The sequence below is a fragment of the Piliocolobus tephrosceles genome, chromosome 12, assembly GCF_002776525.5.
Source record: "Piliocolobus tephrosceles isolate RC106 chromosome 12, ASM277652v3, whole genome shotgun sequence".
NCBI classification, from domain to species: domain Eukaryota; kingdom Metazoa; phylum Chordata; class Mammalia; order Primates; family Cercopithecidae; genus Piliocolobus; species Piliocolobus tephrosceles.
The window spans coordinates 61,932,927-61,953,255 of NC_045445.1; the positions used below are offsets into that span (position 1 = coordinate 61,932,927).

Consider the following 20,329-nt stretch of genomic DNA (forward strand, 5'->3'; position numbering starts at 1 on the left):
TGGAGAGGATGTGGAGAAATAGGAACACTTTTACACTGTTGGTGGGATTGTAAACTAGTTCAACCATTATGGAAAACAGTATGGCAATTCCTCAAGGATCTAGAACTAGATGTACCATATGACCCAGCCATCCCACTACTGGGCATATACCCAAAGGATTATAAATCATGCTGCTATAAAGACACATGCACACGTATGTTTATTGCGGCACTATTCACAATAGCAAAGACTTGGAATCAACCCAAATGTCCATCTGTGACAGACTGGATTAAGAAAATGTGGCACATATACACCATGGAATACTATGCAGCCATAAAAAAGGATGAGTTTGCATCCTTTGTAGGGACATGGATGCAGCTGGAAACCATCATTCTTAGCAAACTATCACAAGAGCAGAAAACCAAACACCGCATGTTCTCACTCATAGGTGGGAACTGAACAATGAGATCACTTGGACTCGGGAAGGGGAACATCACACAATGGGGCCTATCATGGGGAGGGGGGAGGGGGAGGGATTGCATTGGGAGTTATACCCGATATAAATGATGAATTGATGGGTGCTGACGAGTTGATGGGTGCAGCACACCAACATGGCACAAGTATACATATGTAACAAACCTGCACGCTATGCACATGTACCCTAGAACTTAAAGTATAAAAAAAAAAAAAAAGGAATAGTATTATTAACTGTGAGTAAATCTTCCATGGTGATAAAATTCAAATTTTAATGGTAAATTATTCACTTAGAAATTTGGAAACCACCTATCTGCTTTTTAACATTCTTCAATTATCATAGCATTTTCTCTGAAAATCAATGTTCTATACAGCTAGTGCCTGGCAACAAGGGACCTCAAATAATGAGTTTTAGTGAGATAGGGAAATCTGTTTTGGTTCAAAAACAATTGGAGAGAAAGACTGCTAGATCATACATTCATATTTCAATGAAAATGTAGTGTATTCCCAAGTCAGCTTTTCAATATAGGCAGTCCCTGACTTACCATGGTTCAACTTATGATTTTTTTTTACTTTACAGTGATGCAAAAGTGATACGCATTCAGTAGAAACCATACTTTGAGTACCATACAACCTTTCTGTTTTTCACTTTCAGCATAATATTCAATAAATTACATGATATATTAAACACTTTTAAATAAAATAGGCTTTGTATTGGATGATTTTGTTCAACTATGGGCTAATGTAAGTATACTGAGCAGGTTTAAGGCAGACTAGGTTAATCTATGATGTGTTGTTAGGTTAGATGTATTAAGTACATTTTTTACATACAATATTTTTGATTTACCATGGGTTTATCAGAATGTAACCCCACTGTAAGTTGAGGAGCATCTGTACTTATGTTTATGTTTATAATGTTTGCCTAGTTGATTCTTAACATTGGTAGTTTCTTTTTAAAAATTTTTTAGTACAAGTCAAACCATGATGAAGATGAGACTGCCATATGTTGCTTTCGAGTTGAGCTTCAATGGTCCATTTCCTTGAAAATTAGATACTAATATGTTTCTTAGTATTTAAACCCCTAAGTGGCATGTTTAAAAATATTTCCAGCAGCCATTCAGATGTTACTATACTAGTTTTGTGTCTTACTTACTACACACATACACAATTACTGATGAGACCAGGGGAGGTAATGTGTTTAAACTAGCTAAACAAAAGGTACTCAATTTCTTATTCTGTATAATCAGAAGAATTGGAATTCCAAGTAAAGTTCCACAAAAAACAAAGCCAGCAATAGATTCTAGAAAGATGCAAGGATGAGAGCTCAAACAGGTTAAAAGTCAAAAATTAGCCAAGAGATAAATTATGCATATGGCTTGAATTAGCAAAGACCATGTTTCCAGTTAAAGCCAAATTTGTGTGTGTGTGTGTGCGTGTATTACTTTCCTATCACCATTGTGACAAATTACCACAAACTAGTGGCTTAACACAATACAAATCTATATTATAGTGCTGGAGGTCAGAGTTCCAAAACGGGTCTTGCTGGGCTAAAGGTGTTGGCGGCCTATATTTTTTTCTAAGGAAGAATTCCTTTCCAGTTTCTAGAGACTACTCACATTCCTTGGATTACAGCCCTTTTCTTCCATCTTCAAAGCCAATAAGAGCAGGTCAGTTCTTCTAACATCCCATCACTATGATCTCCTGTTATGCCTCCCTCTTCCAAACTTAAGGAAACTTGTGATTAAATTGAACTCACTTGCGTAGTTCAGGATAATATACTTACTGCAATCTCATCTTACTAGCCACTTTCCATCTCCTTTCTTATCTAAGGCATCATATTCACAGGGATTAAGGCATGGGTATCTTTGGGAGTACATTATTCTTTTTATTGTTGTTATTATGAATTTTTTTGATAGTTTCAAATTTTATTTTAGATTCAGAGGGTACATGTGCAGGTTTGTTACACAGGAATATTGTGTGATCCTAAGGTTTGGGGTATGAATGATCCCTCACCCAGCTAGTAAGCATAGTACTCAATTGGTAGTTTTTCACCCCTCCCCTCCGCCCCACTCTAGGGGTCTCCAGTGTCTATTGTTCCTAACTTTATGTCTATGTGTACTTAATGTTTAGCTCCCACCTAAAAGTGAGAACATATGGTATTTGGTTTTCTATTCTTGCATTAATTCACTTAGGACAATGGGAGTCTGTATTAGTCAGGGTTCTCTAAAGGGACAGAACTAATAGAATATATGTATATATGAAGGAAAGTTTATTAGGAGATGTGACTCACACAATCACAAGGTGAAGTCTCATGATGGGCTATCCGCAAGCTGAGAAGCAAGGAAGCCAGTCCGAGTCCCCAAACCTCAAAAGTAGGGAAGCCCACAGTGTAGCCTTCATCTATGGCCTAAGGCCCAGGAGCCTCTGGCAAATCACTAGTGTAAGTCCAACAGTCCAACAGCTAAAGAACTTGGAGTCTGATATTCAAGGGCAGGAAGCATCCAGCAAGGGAGAAAGATGAAGGCTGGAAGACTCAGCAAGTCAAGTCCCCCCACCTTCTTCTGCCTACTTTATTCTAGCTGCAATGGCAGCTGATTAGATGGTACCCACCAGATCGAGGGTGGGTCTGCCTTTTCCAGTCCACTGACCCAAATGTTAATCTCCTTTGCCAACACCCTCACAGACACACCCAGAAACAATACTTTGCATCCTTCAATCAAGTTGGCACTCAATATTAACCATCACATGTCCACCCCTTGTCAACTTGAACCCATACACATCTCTTGAAATCAGACATAATCTTCAAATATAAACAATAAGGTCCTAATCATGCCTAACATACAACTATCCTTTGTATAACCAGAAGTGCACTAATTATTATTTGTAACACAGCATGTATGTAATTTTTACATTGATGTCCATAAAATATGAATTTGTTTTTGATTTTTATTAATTTAAGAACTTGTATCTTTTGATTTAGAATCTCCAGAAGTTGTTCTTTTGTAGAGTCCATGTGAAATGACAGATCATCTGAATTTGCCTTAAAAGTTAGCAAGAGATATTTTACATAAATTGCTTTTGTCAAGGGTTGGTTATATGCTGCAAAAGTGATTTAACCTCCGAAAGACATTTGTAAGACCTAATATTCTGTTATTGAAAGCAGGGGTCCTCAACTTTTGTGGCACCAGGGACTGATTTTGTGGAAGACTATTTTTCCGTGGACAGGGATAGGTTTCAGGATGAAACTATTCCACTTCAGATCATCAGGCATTAGATGATAAGGAACGCACAACCTAGATCCCTCGCATGCGCAGTTCACAATAGGGTTTCCGCTCCTATGAGAATCTAATGCCATCACTGATCTGACAGCAGGCGGAGCTCAGGCAGTAATGCAAGCCATGGGGGGTGGTTGTAAATACAGATGAAACTTCACTCCTTTGCCTGCCACTGACCTCCTGCTGTGTGGTCCCGCTTCCTAACAGGCTACGGACCAGTACTAGGCCACGGACCAGGAATTGGGGATCCCTATCTAAAGCATCTTAAACACAGCTACTATAGTCTTAAAGTGTAGAGTCATGGACTCGAGCTAGACAGGCTGTGTTTAAACCCCAGCTTTACCACTTACTAACTGTGTCATCTTCAACAGGTCATTTAACACTTCTAGGCTTCAGTTTCCTAATCTGAAGAAACAGAATTTAAAATATTCCCTAAGTGAGATGATATATGTCAATAGGATGGTGTCTGGCACGAAGTTAAGTGTTATATACAGTATATGCAGGTTAGCTATTATTACCAAGTTATAATTTTAAAACTATCCATCTAAAATGTCTAATTTAATAAAAATATATTGCCAACATTAACAATAACAGATCTTGACTCATTTCATAACTACTATGTTATGGAACAAACACTCTTTTAAAACCTATACATTTTATACATGCATATGTAATGCCAAATATAACTGAAGTAAAGGTCATTCCTATATGATAGAAAACACTGAGTCATAAAATGGCTGAGATATTATATATTGCCATCTTCACAATGAAAGAGAAGCTATAGCCACTTTGGAAGACAGTTTGGCAGTTTTTCACAAAACTAAATATACTATTAACCATAAGGCTCAGCAATCACATTCCTTAGTATTTACCCAAAGGAACTTAAAACTTATGTTTACACAAAACCAGCAAGCAGATATTTATAGCAGTTTTATTCATAAATGCCAAAATTTGAATGTAACCAAGATGTCCTTCAGTAGGAGAATGGATAAATAAATTGTAGTAGATTCAGAAATGATTATTCATTGCTAGAAAAAAATGAACTATCAAGCCAGGAAAAGACATGGAGGAGCCTTAAATCTGTATTACTGAGTACAATAAGTTAATTGGAAATGGTTACATACTGTATGATTCCAACTATATGACATTCTGGAAAAGGTAAAACTACGGAGACAGTAAAAATATCAGTGGTTGCCAGAGGTTGTGGAATAGGGGAAGGAGGGATGAACAAGCAGAGAATGGAGGATTTTTATGGCAGAGAAACTACTCTATAGATACTATAATTGTGGATACTATAATTGTTATTTTAAATGTTTTCCAAACCCATAGAATGTACGAGAATGAACCCCAGTGTAAACTATGGACTTTGGTTGATATTAATGTGTCAATGTAAGTTCATCAATTATAACAAATGTGTCACTCTGGTGGAGATATTGACAATAGGGGAGGTTACGCATGTGTAGAGTAGAGAAGATACGGGAAATTCCTCTCATTTTTGCTGTAAACCTAAAACTTCTAATAAAGTCTAGTTTAAAAAAATGAAAAGGGGTAGAATATTTCTGAGTGCTCTGGGGGCAAAGTTGTAAATGAGAAATTCACCCACAGATCAACCATCACTGGAAGCTTTGTGGTAAATGTTATTATTTCCTTTTTTGAATAATATTTTGACTCTGGAAATCCATATAGTCAGAAGTATTTGTAGATACAGAGTTTTTCAAGTGTATGCTTTCTGTAAGTACTCAGATTATGAAATTATAGACTAATTAGTATAACTGGCAATATGGATCTCAATTAAGGTTTCTAAAATTATGAGTCGGCTAATGAGCAGGTAAAAGAGAATTAATATGATTCCAAGGTTTCTTAAGACTTAGAATTTCTCAAATTATGAACATACTAACATAACAGTAGAATTATATTTAGTGAGAGAAAAAACAGAGGGATTTTTTTCTAAACAAATATATTTTTCTCATTATTTTAATGTTCATACAAAGTGTAAATAATTAATGCAGTATAAAATGTCTCAATTGTCAAGAAAACATTATAAAGCAAATTATAACAACAATAAAGACACAATTCTTGATTATGGTGAGCAGGGAATGATAGGTGGAGTAGAATGAGATTTCTCCGCTTTACTCTTACTCCTAGAAATTGAGTAGGCAATTCAGAATCATTTTATGTATTTGCCTTCCTTTCAAAGTTGAAAGCAATATACAGACTGAGCACAACTCCTTTTTAAAGCTTCATTTCCTTGTGTTTTCAATTGTTTACTGAACGCAAAATGCATGTTTGAATTATTTAGCATAGAAGGGACTTAGAGATGACTCTAGAGAAAATGCTTCTGGAACAATATAGTGTGGCCCTATTTTATCCACCATTGCACAGAACATCTATAAATGGTCCCAGTGCTTGCACAGTGCTATAGGGCTCATTCCCATTATCCCTGAGCTGTGGTTACTTCAAGTGCTCTGCTAATCGTTCTGTGCTCTAGCATGCTCTGGAGAAAAATCTAAATGTTCCCACAAAGTCAAAGAAAAGTCCCACTAATGAAATTAAGCAAAGGGAATAAAATGTGTTTTTGTCAATGTAGGCCCCTTAAGTGAAATTTTGGAAGGTGATGCACATGGATTATTCAGTAGAAAAGCTTTTAATTAGTGTTACTTCACACTTACTCTGTAAAGGGCAAAAATAACCAAAATGGTCCATTAGGTTTGTTGAATGTGTAACCAAGCAAATTTTCAACAAGCTGAGTTCCCATCAGTTATTTACTTGAAAAATATCTGAAAGTTAATTTATGAAAAGTTACAGGGAGTAGGTAATCAACTTCTTTTAGAGGAAACATATTTTGTTCTTTTAACACATACGAGTAATTTTTATCAAAAAAGTAATTTTTATTAAACCTAAACTTCATTCTTTTTCTTTTTCTTTCTTTTTTTATCCAGATATATTTTTTTTTATTATTGAAATACCTAAGAATATGACAAGGAGCTATGGAAACAGACAAGTAACAGAAGAAAGACAATTTCATTAAAGAATACATTTTGAAAACTTTTCTAATGGTTATTTCTTTCTCTTCCTGATAAGGTTCTCTTTTTCTGACTACCTCACTCTTTATGTCCTAGTTATGGAGTGAAAAGTGCATTGAAAACAGCAATTTCCAAAAGCTTTGGTGAGGATGTTATGATAAAGAAAAAATACTCAAATACTTTGACTCTACCTCAATACTGATTTCAAATCAGCCTGATGTGTTAATGTAATTACTTTAATGGACAATTGTCTACACCTTTTAAACTTCAATCAACCCGCATCACTTTCACGGAAGTACCCAAAACATTGTTGATTCAAATATTGTCTCTAGAAACAAAGATAATCCTTTTGTGAGACTTAAAATTTAATTTATAGACTGTGTGACACTAGTTCACTACTGCCATTAGCTTAACACCAATTGACCTTGACAGTTCTGACATTTTAAACAGGCAATTGGTAGTGATTGACTCACCCCAGAACAGCTCATTATTTATAGAGCTATCTCTTACAGAAACAAACAGCTTATTATTTATAGAGCTGTCTCTTATAGAAACAACTTGATTCTGACCTGAGTAGTTTTCATCTGCACCTGAGCAGTGCAGAATTACAGTTCTCTACTGAATTGAACAGTAATGTGTTCCTTTGTATTCCTTAATTTTATAGTCTTCATTTTTCCATACCCTGCAAGGTTTGTATCACCTCTTGTGGGTGACATCCTAGCTAGACTGTCCCAATGAAAAATACTGATGGTACATGCATTTCCCTCTTAAGTCTATATCATCCTAAACGCTATTCTGTGGAGTAGAATTCTTCATGATATTTGAAAAGAGAGAAAGCTAGAACACCAATGGTTGTTTTTGTAGGCATTTATCATGTGCCCATAAAACCTTTTTAAAAACTGCACAAACAAACCCATAAAAATCAGTTGGATTTACTAAAAGGAGGTTTAACAAAACAAAAATTCCCTAAAATAATTTGTAACTTTCCTTTATTAAAAGTGAAAATCCCACCATTAGTACAAAACGTGAAAAAAAAACACATTTTTTTTTGCAGTAAATATCCTTATAGCAATGTTCCCTGAAACATTTTAGATTTTAGATCAAGTACACTGTCTCTCAATCAACAACATCTTAGTCTACACCTAACTTATTGTTACATATCATTATCTAGATGTGCTTCTCCTCATATCTTCCAATGTTTGGGTGCAAAAAAAACATATTCTTCCTAGAGGTTTAGCACATATACACTGCGTCGGAAAAATTCTACTTAATATAAACATTTGAAACAGAATTTCAATTAATAATATGTGGCATTCTGCTTGTAATATTACTCTGTAAATATGCAACACTTTTATACTTGATCTCCTCAAGATGAAAACAGCACAGAGAGAAATTCCAGCAAAAATAAACATACTTTTCTTCCCAAAAAGGAAGCTTAGCCTAGGAGATTAAAAAATAATAAAAAATGATAATGCAAGACCCTAGGCAATGAACCCAGTCAAGCCTGCCTGGACTTCTGACCTACAGAACTGTGAGATAACAAATTAGTAGTTTTAGGCTTCTACGTTAGTGTAATTTATTACACAACTTCCAAAACTAATACACATTCATTATTTTTAGATAAAGAAACTGAGACCCAGGAGGTCCACAAATATAAAATGATGTGTCTCTTCAATAATCACATCCCACCTGATACATGTTCTGTTCTGTTGGTCTACACGCCTATTTTTATACCAGTACTATGCTGTTTTGGTAACTATAGCCTTGTAGTATAGTTTGACATCTGGTAACGTGATGCCTCCAAGTTTGGTTCTTTTTGCTTAGTCTTGCTTTGGCTATGCAGGGTGTTTTTGATTCCATATGAATTTTAGGATAGTTTTTTTCTAGTTCTGTGAAGAATGATGATGGTACTTTGATGGGAATTGCATTGAATCTGTAGATTGCTTTGGGTAGTATGTTGATTTTCACAATATTGATTCTACCCATCCATGAGCATGGCATGTGTTTCTATTTGTGTTGTTGATGATTTCTTTCAGCAGTGTTTTGTAGTTTCCCTTGTAGAGATTTTTTACCTCCTTGGTTAGTTATATTCCAAAGGGTTTTGTTTGTTTGTTTGTTTGTAGCTTCTGTAAAAGGGATTGAGTTCTTGATTTGTTTCTTAGCTTGGTTGTTGTTGGAGTACAGCAGTGCTACTGATTTGTGTACAATGATTTTGTATCCTGAAACTTTACTGAATTCATGTATCAAATCTAGGAGTGTTTTGCATAAATCTTTAGGGTTTTCTAGGTATACAATAGTATCATCAGTGAACAGTGACAGTTTGATTTCCTCTTTAACAATTTAGATGCCCTTGATTTCTTTCTCTTGTCTGATTGCTCTGGTAGGACTCCCAGTCCTGTTTTGAAGAGAAGTGGTGAAACTGAACATCCTTGTCTTCTTTCGGTTCTCAGGGGGAATTCTTTCCACCCTTTCCCATTTAGCATAATGCTGGCTATGTGTTTCTCACAGATGGCTTTTATTACCTTGAGGTATGTCCTTTGTATGCCAATTTTGCTGAAGATTTTAATCATAAATGGAAGCTGGATTTTGTTAAATACTTTTCTGCATCTATTGAGAAGATCATGTGATTTTTGTTTTTAATTGTGTTTATGTGATGTATCACATTTATTGACTTGTGTGTGTTAAACCATCCCAGCATCATTGGTATAAAACCCATGTGATCATGGTGGATTATATTTTTGATATGCTATTGGATTCGGTTAGCTAGTATTTTGTTGAGAATTTTTGCATCTATGTTCATCAAGGATATCGGTCTGTAGTTTTCTTTTTTTGTTATGTCCTTTCTTGATTTTGGTATTAGGGTGACACTTCATAGAACGATTTAGGGAGGAATCCCTCTTTCTCTATCTTTTAGTATAGTTTCAGTAAAATTTGTACCAATTCTTTTTGAATGTCTGATAGGATTCAGTTGTGAATCCGGTCCTGGACTTCTTTTTGTTGGCAATTTTTTATCACTGTTTCAATCTTGCTATTTGCTTTAGTCTGTCCAGAGTCTTTATTTCTTCCTGATTTAACGTGGGAGGGCTGTATGTTTTCAGGAATGTATCCATCTCCTCTAGATTTCCTTGTTTTTGTACAAAAATGTGTTCTTAGTAACTTTGAATGATGTTTTGTATTTCTGTGGTATTGGCTGTAATATCTACTGGTTCATTTCTAACTGAGCTTACTTGGATCTTCTCTCTTCTTGGTTAATCTCACTACTGTTCTATCCATTTGTTTATCTTTTCAAAGAACCAGCTCTTTGTTTCATTTATCTATTGTATTTTTGTTTCAATTTCATTTAGTTCTGCTCCGATCTTCGTTATTTCTTTCCTTCTGCTGGTTTTGGATTTGGTTTCTTCTTGTTTCTCTAGTTCCTTGAGGTGCAACCTTAGATTGTCTATTTGTGCTCGTTCAGACTTTTTGATGTAGGCATTTAATGCTATGAACTTTCCTCTGAGCACTGCTTTTTTTTGTATCCCAGAGGTTCTGTTAAGTTGTGTTACTATTATCATTCAGCTCAAAGAATTTTTAAATTTCATTGTTGACCCAAAGATAATTCAAGAGCAGATTATTTAGCTTTCATGTATTTGTATAGTTTTGAAGATTCCTTTAGGAGTTGATTTCCAGTTTTATTCCACTGAGGTCTGAGCAGATACTTGATATAATATTTTTCTTAAATTTATCAAGACTTGTTTTGTGACCTATCACATAGTCTATCTTGGAGGATATTCCATGTGCTGAAAAAAAAGTGTACAGTCTGCAGTCGTTGGGGAAATGTTCTGCAAATATCCATTAAGTCCATTTGTTCTAGACTATAGTTTAATTTCATTGTTTATTTTTTGATTTTTTGCCTTGATGACCTGTCTCGTGCTGGCAGTGGAGTATTGAAGTCCTGCACTATTATTGTGTAGCCATCTATCTCATTGTCTCATTTCTTAGGTCTAGTAGTAATCGTTTTATAAATTTGAAAATTCCAGTGTTAGGTGTATATGTTTAAGATTGTGGTATTTTCTTGTTGGACTATTTCTTTTATCATTATATGATGTCCCTTTTTGTTTTTTCTTACCGTTGTTGCTTTAAATTCTGTTTTGTCTAATATAGGAATAGCTACTCCTAGTTGCTTTTGGTTTCCATTTGCATGGAATGTCTTTTTCCATCCCATTACCTTAAGTTTATGTGAGTCCTTATGTGTTAGTGAGTCTCTTGAAGACAGCAGCTACTTAGTTGGTGAATTTTTATCCATTCTGCCATTCTGTATCTTTTAAGTGAGCATTTAGGCCATTTACTTTCAGTGTTAGTATTCAGATGTGAGGTACTGTTTTACTCATCATGTTAGTTGTTGCTTTAATACCTTGCGTTTTTTCTGTTGCATTAATGTTTTATGGGCCCTCTGAGATTTATGCTTTAAGGTATTTCTGTTTTGGTGTATTTTAAGATTTTGTTTCAAGATGTAGAACTCTTTTTAGCATTTCTTGTAGTGCTGGCTTAGTAGTGGTAAATTCTCTCAGCATTTGTTTGAAAACAACTTTATTTCTCCTTCATTTGTGAAGCTTAGTTTTGCTGGATACAAAATTTTGGCTAACAATTATTTTGTTTCAGGAGGCTAAAGATGGGACCCCAATTCCCTCTGGCCTGTAAGGTTTCTGCTGAGAAGTCTGCTGTTAATTTGATAGGTTTTCCTTTATAGGTTATCTGATGCTTTTGTCTCACAGCTCTTAAGAGTCTTTCCTTTGTCTTGACTTTAGATAACCTGATGACTACGTGCTTAGGTGGTGATCTTTTTGCAATGAATTTCCCAGGTGTTCTCTGAGCTTCTTGTATTTGGATGTCTAGACCTCTAGCAAGACCAGGGAAGTTATCCTCAATTATTCACTCAAATAAGTTTTCCAAACTTTTAGATTTATCTTCTTTTTGAGGAACATCAGTTATTCTTATGTTTGGTCATTTAATGTAATCAAAAATTTCCTGGAGTCTTTGTTCATTTAAAAATTTTTTCCAGCACTTTGGGAGACCAAGGTGGGTGGATCACAAGGTCAGGAGATTGAGACCACCCTGGCTAACATGGTGAAACCCTGTCTCTACTAAAAATACAAAAAATTAGCCAGGCATGGTGGCAGGTGTCTGTAGTCCCAGCTACTCGGGAGACTGAGGAAGGAGAATGGTGTGAACCCAGGAGGTGGAGCTTGCAGCAAGCCGAGATTGCGCCACTGCACTCCAGCCTGGGTGACAGAGTGAGATTCTGTCTCAAAAAAAAAAAATTGTTTTTTTTTTTCTTTGTCTTTGTGTGATTGGGTTTATTTGAAAGCCTTTTCATTGAGCTCTAAAGTTATTTATTCTACATACTCTATGCTACTGTTGAAACTTTCCACTACATTTTTCATTTCTCTAAGTGTGTCTTTCATTTCCAGAAGTTGTAATCATATTTTCTTTGTGATATCTATTTCTCTTGAGAATTGTTCATCTATATACTGTATTGTTTTTTAATTTCTTTAAATTGGTTTTCACATTTCTGTGGTATTTCCTTGAGTAGCTTAATAATCTACCTTCTGAATTGTTTATCTGGCAATTCAGAGATTTCTCTTGGTTTGGATCCATTCGTGGGGATCTGGTGTGATCTTTTGGGGGTGTTATAGAATCCTGTTCTATAACAGGATTACTTTTCCAGTTTCCTCTCATTTGGGTAGGCAATTTCAGTGGAGAGGTGTGAAACTTAAGGCCTGCTGTTCAGATGTGCTTGTCCTAGAGGGTGATTCCTTGATGTCATGCTCTCCTCCTTCCCCTAGAGATGGGACTTCCCAAAAGCTGGTCTGCAGTGATTCTTACTGCTCTTCTGGATCTAGCCACCAAGTGGGGTTACCAGGCTCTGGGCTGATGCTTCAGGATGTCTGCAATGTGTGCTGTGATGCAATCTGTCTTCAGGTCTCCCAATCGTGGATACCAGCACCTGCTCTGGCAGAGGTGGCAGAGAAGCGAAGTAGACTCTGCGAGAGCTCTTGGTTGTTGATATGTTTAGTATGCTGGCTTTCTTGAATGCTGGTTATGCTAGTAGTGAAGTTGTCATGCAGACACACTCAGGACCTCTGGTTAGCTAGGATGTTGCAGGCAGTGAAATTAGGTGTTGTCTTCTCCTTCCTGGGATTAGGTTATTTTGTCCTGAGTTGCTGTAATGGCCTGAGTTGGTTGGCCTCCAGCAAGGAGGTGGCACTTTCAAGATAGCACCAGCTGAGATAGTAGTAAAAGGCTCTAAACTTACTCTAAGATGGTCCTGGTAAGTATTTTGGTTTCTCAGCTGTTGGGTGGGGCCATAAAGCTCCCATGAGTTTCTGTATTTTGTGTTCAGCTATCAGGGTAGTTAGGGAAATACTGCCATGTGGGGGCAAGGTTTGATGGGTCTGGGCGCAGACTCTCCTTGGGGAGGGCTTGCCATGACCACTGTGGAACATGGGGTGAGGTGGTTCTCAGGCCAATGGGGTTATGTTCCATAGGTGATCTTGGCCGCTTCTGCTATGCAGATAGCCAGTAGCAAGAAGGTTTACCCAGCTCCCATGCAGTTGGCGAGGCCAGTCTCTCATTCATGCACTGCCCCTACTCTGATCTTGTCCCAAGCCATGAGCTACTCCACTGGGAAAGCAAGCATGGCTTTAGGACCTTGCCTTTCCCTGTCTATCCACTCCATCAGCAGCAGCTCCTGTACTCCCACACTTGCTTGTATATGCAGCAGCTCCCTCCCATCTTCCAGACTGGACTCAAGAAAATGTGTACCCAGCCGAAAACACTACCAATTTCATTTGGGAGCTTCCTTCACCCCATAATCCCTCCCCAGGGATTATGGCTGCCTTTCCTGAGGGCCCCTGTGAGATAGAGCCAGGGATGGCCTTTCTAGGTTAGAGGTGGAGACTGGGAGTGCATGCAAGGCACTTCCCACTGCCACTTCTACTTTTATATTTCGTGTGACTTCCTAAATCCATTTCATTTCTAGGTAAGGTTAAATCCTCTTGTGATCTGGATTTTCAGATTCCCCAGTCAGGATGCATGATCAAAGGTAGGTTTTCCTTTCTCCCCTCACACTTTGGGAACACACAGTTTTTTGCCCGTTTTGTGGAATTTACAGCAGTGTGCTGCTTCTTTCAGAGGATCTGTGAATTCTTTCAGTTTTCCTGGTATATTCCTGTGAAGGTTCTTGAAGCAAAAGATCACAGTGTGAGTCCCCACACACTCTTCTGTCTGTCCACGTGGCAGCTATACATTATCCCTGTCTCCTATCTGCCATTTTCCCTTGATTCTCTCAAAAACACATTAAAAAGATCTATCATCATGACCAAGTGGGATTTATCCCTGGAATACAAGGATGGTTCAGCATACACAAATCATTAAGGTGATACATCGTATCAACAGAATGAAGGACAGAAACCATATAATCATTTTGGTTGATGCTGAATAAACATTTGATAAAATGCAACATCACTTCGTGATCAAAACTTTCAATAAACTAGGAATAGAAAAAGTAAATCTCAACATAATAAAAATTGTATATGACAGACCCATCATACTGAATGGGGAAAATCTAAAAGCCTTTCCTCTAAGATCAGAAATAGGACAAGAATGGCCAATTTCACCACTGTTATTCAACACAGTACTGGAAGTCCTACTTAGACAAATTAGACATGAGAAAGATATAAAAGGCATCCACAATGGAAAGGAAGAAGTGAAATTATCCTTGTTTGCAGATGATATGATATTATCTTTGGAAAAAACTAAGGAGTCCAGCAAAATACTATTTGAACTGATAAATTCAGCAAAGCTGAGGATACAAAATCAACATACAAAAATCAGTCGCATTTCTATATGCCAATGGTGAACAATGAGAAAAAGAAATAAAAAAGTAATCCCATTTACAATAGTCACACATGAAATTAAATATCAATGAATTAACTTAATCAAAGGAGTTAAAGACCTCTATAATAAAAATTATAAAACACTGATGAAAGAAATTAAGGACAATACCAAAAAAGGGGAAAATACTCCATGTTCATGGATTGAAGAATCAATATTATTAAAATGTCCATACCACCCACAGAAATCTATAGATTCAGTGCAATCTCTATCAAAATACTAATGGCATTCTTTATAGAAGTAGAAAAAAAATCTAAAATATATATGGAACCACAAGAGACCCAGAATAGACAAAGATGTAGTAAGGAAAAAGAACAAAGAAAGACAAACTTCACATGTTCTTACTTATTTGTGGGAGCTAAAAATGAAAACAATTGAACTCATGGAGATAGAGAATAGAAGAATGGTTACCAGAGGCTGGGAAGGGTGGTAAGTAGGGGAGAGGAGGGTAAGTGGGGATGGTTAATGGATACAAAAATGTAGCTAGAAAGAATGAATAAGACCTAGTACTTGATAACATAGCAGAGGGATTATAGTCAATAACAATTTTATTATACAGGTTAAAGTAACTAAAAAATTATAATTGGATTGTTTGTAATACACATGAAGGATGTATGCTTGAGGTGAGCATAACCCATTTACCCTGATGTGATTGTTACACAATCCATGCGTGTATCAAAATATCTCACGTAGCCCATAATTATACACACTTACTATATACCCACAAAAAAAAAAAAAAGAACTTAATGTTAACATACAAATAGCACAGTATAATCTGTGTGTTGTAGCAGTAACTTCATTTTCAGTTTTTCATTAAAGAATTATTTTTATTCTCTCTCCACAAAGAAGTTTTAAAAATATCCGTAAAAACATAGGAAGGACACTTAAAACTTCTGTACAGATATGATACATCTTCTATGATTTACACATAAGAATAAAATGTTAAATCCTAAAAATAAAATAAAATAAAATAAAATAAAATGATAGAATATTTACTTCTTGATAGAAATAACAGGGTAATAGAATTATCCCTGGATGTGAAAAGTAGATTTAATTGAATACAATTATTTAAGTGGCTAGACATATGTAGCAGCAATAAAAAACAGACCTAACATTTATCAGACTGTAAAAATATTATCCAATCCTTTGGCATTTTGTAATTTTAATTCCAAATAAATATCTCTAGAAGTTATAAACATAAAATTTTATGTTTGAAACTCAGATAATTTAGATAATTTAAAATTTATGAAAGAAAGTATAGTTTCAAATTCTTCCAAATTGTGCTACTTTTGGTTGCCCTTTTAGATTTTCTAAAATAACTTGGAAATTATTAATAGTCATATGAGGTATATATTGAACTATTTTGATAGGGTCTTATGAGTTTTATCTCATAATGATGAATAATACAAAAAAGCTAGCTAATCTGCCATATATATTATTAATGGAACCAATTATATTTATAGTTTAGTGGATAAGGTAAAATACGACATTTTAAATAATGGTGAGATACTTTCACAGAAAACAATGGGAATTTCACACTGCTGAACTTCACCAACTAGACAATCATACTGGAAAATGTGATCTGATATAAAAATCTTTCCAAATTTTTCTTCTTGAATGTTTTTCTGTACTTGCAGATCATCCTATAAGATTTGAACATGTCCACATTAGAATGTAACTTATCTTGAGGGGGTTGGATGGCCTAAAAACAAACCAATCAACAAACAAAAGGATGTTATTATTTTTAGGAGTCAAATGGTGTGTATCTGAAGCTGGAGAAAATGCTCTTTTTTGTTTTTGTGAATATTTTTATGAAGAATTATAAACTTATTTAAATACGTGGATAAATGTTTTTATTCATGAAAACTGAAGCTGTCTGGTGGTAACATTTCACTGCATATATGAATTACCAGGTTCAAATAGTAAGACATTTGTGTGGAATGCATATTTCTTCTCTCCCTACCGTAGGTGACCTTCACTGGGAACTAAAAAGGCCCAACCAGGGAAACACAGTGTTATTATTTTTAATTGCTTCAGGTAAAGTAAAATTTTATCATGGTGATACCTGTAGAGAAACCAGAGATAGAAAGGCTAAGATGCTTATTAGCAATTCTTTCGGATTAGTTCAGATACCTTGTTTCACTGACTGGTGCTACAAAAAATGTATATCATAAATATCGTATCTTAATAAAATTGGCTTAAAATGCTGATTACTACTGGACGATGACCCTCAGAAAGCCTAAAGCACGTGTTATAAAACAGGGAATCTAAAGTTCTGGAGACCTAACGTACAGCATGATGACTATAGTTAATCATACTGTATCGAGTACTTGAAATTTGTTAAGAGAGTCAATCTCAATCTCACACAAAAAAGGTAACTATGAGGTTATGGATATGTTAATGAGCTTGATAGTGGTAATCATCTCACAATGTATAGGTATATCAAAATATCACGTTGTACAACTTGAATATAGTTTTGATTTGTGCATTATACCTCAATAAATCCGAGAAAAAACATCAGACAACCCAATAATTTAATATGTCACATTTACAGACAAAATAAAACACTGATGTGATATATCAATTTCCAAGGTCTCTTGAACTGAAAGCTTCAACTACTTATTAGGCAATGCCGATAAGATTCTGAATCTAAGGAGGCATCTAAAAGAGGCTAAATTTAAATAAAAAATTTTTAGCCTGAATTGCTCTCCTTTGAAGTCAGCAAGCCATAATAAATGCCTACACCTTCTTTTGTTATAACAGGAAGATATTTTTAAATCAGCAAACCACTGTAAGATCTTTAAGAGAATCCTTTCAACACAGAAGATGCCGTATATATTTTAATGGATTTTCCACTGGATGCATTAAGCTGGGTCTCTCACTACTGAAGTGTTTAGGAGGTGAGACATATTAACAACATATGAGCCACCAAATGTGACAGAGACAGAGCATCAGGAAGGAGAGGTTGATATTTTTACAAAGTACATACAAATAGCAGCATTGAATTCTTCACAATCCTTTACCTTTTTATCTTTGATCTTTTCTTTATACCATTTTAAATATACTTTTTCCAATAAAGTATGCTGGCTGAGAGCAATCAAATTTTGACTCTGCTTTAATGGATACACATTTTGGAGCAAAACATTTCAAATAGCTTGTTTTGAAGAAGACTGTGTAAAAATAACTCTTATTAAAATAAAATAGCTTTAATAATGTGCCATTTTCCATTTTATCTTGAACGTTTTGTACAATTTGTTTTAGAATTACATAACTGTGTCTTTATAATAGAATAATTTATATTCCTTTGGGTATATGCCCAGTAATGGGATTGCTGGGTTGAATGGTATTTCTGTCTTTGGGTCTTTGAGGAATTTCCACACTGTCTTCCACAGTGACTGAACTAATTTATACTCCCACAAATAGTATAGAAACATTCCTTTTTCTCCACAACCTCACCAGCATCTGTTATTTTTTGACTTTATTTATTTATTTATTTGAGATGGATTCTCACTCTGTCACCCAGGCTGGAGTGCAATGATGCTATCTTGACTCACTGCAACCTCCGCTTCCCGGGTTCAAGCAATTATTCTGCCTCCACTTCCCAAGTACCTGGGATTACTGGCACAGTCCACCATGCCGGCTAATTTGTGTATTTTTAATAGAGACAGGGTTTCACCATGTTGGCCAGTCTGGTCTCAAACTCCTGACCTCAGTTGTTCCACCTGCCTCGGCCTCCCAGAGTGCTGGGATTACAGGTGTGAGCCACCACTCCTGGCCTTGACCTTTTATTAATAGCTATTCTGACTAGTGTGAGTTGCTATCTCATTATGGTTTTGATTTGCATTTTTTTAATGATCATTGACGTTGAGATTTTTTTCAAATGATTGTTGGCCACATGTAAGTCTTCTTTTGAGAAGTGTCTGTTCATTTCATTTGCCTACTTTTTTATGGCATTGTTTGTTTTGTTCCTGGTGATTAATTCCTTATAGAGGCTTATAGTTTCTTATAGAGGCTGGATATTAGATATTTATTGGATGCATAGCTTGCAAAATTTCCTTCCATTCTGTAGGTTTTCTGTTTACTTGATTGTTTTGCTGTGCAGAAGCTCTTTTGCTTACTAGATCCCATATGTCGATTTTTGCTTTCATAGCAATTGCTTTTCTCATTTTCATCATGAAATCTTTGCCCGTGCCTATGTCCTGAATGGTATTGCCTAGGGTATCTCCAATAGCAAAAACATGGAATCAACCTAAATGCCCATCAGTGATAGACTGGATAAAGAAAATGTGGTATATGTATACCATGGAACACTATGCAGCCATAAAAAAGAACAAGATCATGTTCTTTGTGGTGACATGGATGGAGCTGGAGGCCATTATCCTTAGCAAACTAACACAGGAATAGAAAACCATACACTGCATATTCTCACTAATAAGAGGGAGCTAAATGATGAGAACACATGAACACGTAAAGGGGAGCAACACATAATGGAGCCCTTCAGAGGGTGGAGGGTGGGAGGAGGGAGAGGACCAGAAAAAACAACTAATGGCTACTGGCTTAATACCTGGGTGATGAAATAACCTGTACAACGAACCCCCATGATACAAGCTTACCTATGTAACAAACTTGAACTTGTACCCCTGAACTTACATAAAAGTTAAGAAAAGGAATTACATAACTGTGATTGTTTGAAAAACTGTTAAAGAAATAACTAAAGTATATATGGCTGTCCTTGACATTGGCAATATATTAAAATTGATTTTTTAAAATATAAATTGAAAACCATTGGTAGTATTTAAGATCATTGAATATGTATTTAACAGACCACATATTGGTCTATTAAAATAAATTTATGTCAGCCTCTCTCTCTCTCTTTCTCTCTCTCTGTGTGTGTATGTGTGTGTGTGTTTGTGTGTGTTTGTTGAGGGTGGCGTATATCATGTACATGCCTGTGTGTACCAATGGTAGCTCTTTGGGGAAGTAACAGAAATTTAGAATCCACTCAGCAAATAAAAAATAAATACCATATTCACCTTATCTCTAGCTGAAGATCAACTATTTACAAAAACACTAAAATCACTGTAATAACTGCTTATGTTTTAGAATTATAATAGTGTACTAGTGTAAATAGTGTGGTAGTACACATAATTTTTATACTTTCACTAGTCATGTCATTTTATTTTAAAAATAGCATTACAAACTATATATTGTCTGTATGGCATTAAGTTGTCAGAGTTACCTAAAATTTATTCCTTGGCCACAAACAGTGTATTCGTTAGCACATTATCGGTGAAAATATCTTTCTAGCAAAAATTATTTTTTGTTTTCCTCAAGTGATTTATCCTTCTTTGAAAGAAAGAGTAAAAGAGTAACAAAAATTTGTTCCAAAGTGGTTTTGTGTTTGATATTTAAAAAGGTATTTCACAGACATTTTGTTTGTCACTACCTACGAATCTAACAAATGCCATGATTCTTCATTAATTTAATGAGTTCATATGACCTTAATTAATTAATTAGTTAATTTTCCTGAGTGCCTATGTGCTGAAAACCAAGCAGGTTACTAGGGATACAAACTAATAAAGGCATTGTGTTTGCCTTTCAAATGCTCAGTCTAGTGAGTATAAGGTTATTAATGGGTAATAT

The 20,329-nt window shown here is 35.5% G+C and overlaps 1 protein-coding gene across 1 annotated transcript in view; it reads right to left on the reverse strand.

Annotated features, from left to right (window-relative positions):
• Positions 1-20,329, reverse strand: part of PCDH11X (protocadherin 11 X-linked) — an 808,894-nt gene that overhangs the window by 669,299 nt on the left and 119,266 nt on the right. The gene's annotated exons all lie outside the window — the stretch shown is intronic.